This window comes from Camellia sinensis, chromosome 2 (genome assembly GCF_055761805.1).
Source record: "Camellia sinensis isolate YWXY chromosome 2, ASM5576180v1, whole genome shotgun sequence".
In the NCBI taxonomy this organism is placed as follows: Eukaryota; Viridiplantae; Streptophyta; class Magnoliopsida; order Ericales; family Theaceae; genus Camellia; species Camellia sinensis.
The window spans coordinates 167,454,222-167,457,701 of NC_138962.1; positions in this window are offsets into that span (position 1 = coordinate 167,454,222).

A 3,480-nucleotide genomic window follows, 5' to 3' on the forward strand; every position below is an offset into this window, starting at 1 on the left:
TTTCTCTTCCTCATTTTGATCTATCTCTTGTTCTTGTGCTTGATCATGTTCTTGATCTTGACTAGTAATAGCATCATAAGATCTTTTATTATTACTAGCCTCTTGTCCAGTCTTATTTGGAAATACATGTTCAAAGAAAGACGCATTCTGAGATTCAATAATAGTATTTACATGTATTTCGGAATGTTCTGACTTATGAATCAAAAAACGATATGCACTACTATTCTTGGCATAACCAATAAAAATGCAATCAACGGTTTTAGGACCTATCTTAATCTTTTTAGGACTAGGAATAGCCACTTTAGCCAAACACCCCCACACCTTTAAGTATTTGTAGGACGGTACTCCCCCATGCCACAATTCATAAGGTGTTTGATTTACTTTCTTTCAGGATACTTTATTTAAAATATAATTAGCAGAAAGTTTTGCTTCCACTCACAAGTTCTGAGGTAATCTAGAACTTATTAACATGGCATTCATCATTTTTTTTAAAGCCCTATTTTTTCTTTCAGCAATTCCATTTTGCTGAGGTAAGTAAGGAGCGGTGGTTTGATGAATTATTCCATGTTCTTTACAAAATTCACTAAAAAGTGATTCATATTCACCACCTCTATTACTTCTTAGCTTCTCAATTTTCTTACCAAGTTGATTTTCAACTTCATTCTTGTATTGAATGAAAGTTTCTAAAGCTTCATCTTTGGTTCGAATTAAATAAACATAACTATATCTAGTATAGTCATCTATAAAAGTGATAAAATACTTTTTCCCACCTCTAGTTTGAATTGATTTAAAATCACAAATGTCACTGTAAATTAATTCAAGTGGTTCCGTACTTCTTTTAATTGAATGAAAATGAGTTTTGGATAATTTTGCCTCAACGCAAATTTCACATTTATGATTTGAATCAATGTCAAATTTAGGTAAACATTTCATATTAATTAATCTACACAAAGATCCATAATTAACATGTCCAAGTCTACCATGCCATAAATTTGAAGACTCAAGCAAGTAAGAAGAAGATGTATTTTTATTAATAACAGAGGGAACAACAGTCATTACATTCATTTTGAAAAGGCCATCAGACATGTAACCTTTTCCTACATACATCCCATTTTTGGTAAGTACAAACTTGTCACTTTCAAAAACTAGCCTAAACCCATTTTTACTCAACAAAGATCTGGAAACAAGATTCTTGCGAATGTCCAGTACATGCAGCACATTGTTGAGAGTGAGTTCTTTTTCAGATGTCATCTTAAGTACAATCTTTCTTGTCCTTCAACTTGCGAAGTTGAGGAATTGCCCATAAAAAGTTGTTCACCATTGTCCATTGTAAAATAAGATGTGAACATCTTTTTGTCGGCACAGATATGACGAGTAGCACCAATGTCCACCCACCATTCTTTAGGATTTCCGACAAGGTTTGCCTCGGAAACAACTGCAGAAAGATTGATGTCATCTACACCATTGGAAATATTATCCACTTTGGTCATATGGGTTTGGGCAGGCTTCTTGCTTGTTCTTCTTTTACTTTTGCCTTTGCTACAACAATCTTTGGCCCGATGTCCCTCTTTGTCACAGATGTAACACTTGCCTTTAAACTTGTACTTTTTAATTTTCCCTTCTTTAGAGCCTTGTGAAGGACTTTCTCTAGAAAACTTCCATTTATTTCCTTTTGGAGCATGTTTCCACCACATTTGCCTTAGACTCCATTGGATGCTTACCAGCCCATTTTTCTGAATTGCGGTTGTCCTCCTCAATCCTCAAACGCACAATTAATTCCTCTAAAGACATTTCTTTGCGCTTGTCTTTGAGGTAGTTCTTGAATTCCTTCCAGCCTTGTCGTAATTTCTCAATTAAGGCTGCAACTTGGAAGGATTCACTGAGAGGCATGCCTTCTGCGTGAATGTCATACAGAATGAGTTAGAGATCTTGAACTTAGCTGATCACCGTCTTAGAATCAACCATCACAAAGTCCAGGAATTTTCCAACCACGAATTTCTTGGAGTCGGCATCTTCCGTTTTGTACTTTTTCTCCAAAGACTCCCAAAGTTCCTTTGCTGTCTTGATAGGACTATAGACGTTGTATAATGTGTTGTCAACTCTGTTCAAGATGTACTTCCGGTAAAGGAAATCAGCATATTTCCAGGCATCAACCGCAACAACCACTTGCCGGTCAGTTTCATCCTTGTTCATAGTAGGAGCATTCTCACCGAGAAAACGAGCTAAGTTCAAAATTGTAAGATAGAACAACATTTTCTGTTGCCATCTCTTAAAATCAGTTCCTGAGAACTTCTCTGGCTTCTCACTGTGATTGACTGGCACAGTTACAACATGAGGGGTTAGAGCAATTGCAGCCACCACACTAGTACTTGTTTAGGCATTAGTTTGACCAATTTCAGTAGCCATGAATTCTAAATTATAAAACAAAATTAGAATTAGAATTTTATACTACACAGAAAATTTAAATCAAAACCACAGAATTTTAAATTCTGTAAAATAAAAGAAACAAGAATTGTAACTTTTATTTTCAATTAATTTGAAAATAAATTAAAAGAAAATTTTATTTAACCAAATTAATTCTACACAGAAAATTAAATTTCTGTAACACTTTAATAATTAAAATGCTGAAACAAAATTTTAATTAATGAAAACTCAGAAATAATTTCTGAAAACCAAATTAATTTCTGACAAAATTCCACAAATAAATATTCTAAATTGTTAATGACACCAGTATATTACTACTAGTTGCCAAAGAAAATAGATAGTATATTACTACTATCTGTCAAACAGTATATTACTACTATTTGTTTTCCAACTGGAATATTATTTTGTAAAATCACAGAAAATAATTTCTGTAAGAAGAAGAAAGAAGAAAGGAAATAAATGAAAAATTCTGTAAACAGAATAATTTGAATTTGTCTTAAGATTGTTGGAACAATCTTCTGCATACAATAAATAAATTGAAACTAAATCAAACAAATAAAATAAATAACGTACAAAATTATTTTACCGAACCGAATGAATAATAAAAGATCAAGTTGAGTGTGTGACACTCTATCCTTAAGACAGATTTGCCCTTCTACGGTACGTACGGTTAAGTGGCGTCTATCTCCTAGGATACAATGATCTTCACAAATTGTAGTAGCACCCCAAACAATTTGTTCGGTGAACTAGAACCTGTGTTCTATACTCTCTTTAATTTTCCTAAAAACTAATATGAAGAATGAATGCAACAGAGCAAAGATTGGACAACAAGAAAATGGATTTTCAGACTGTTTTTCAAATTGAAATGACTGTTGGAAATGGCAGTATTTATAGACAACCAAGGCTGTCCGAACAGGTGCAGTGTTTGAATGAACAGATGTAAATTCAAATGAACAGGTGCAGTTCAAAAAATGGATAAATAACTGCAGCAGTTTCTATCAGTTGGTAACTGCTGGACAGATTTAAATCTGTCTGACATTTTTATAACTGTTTGGG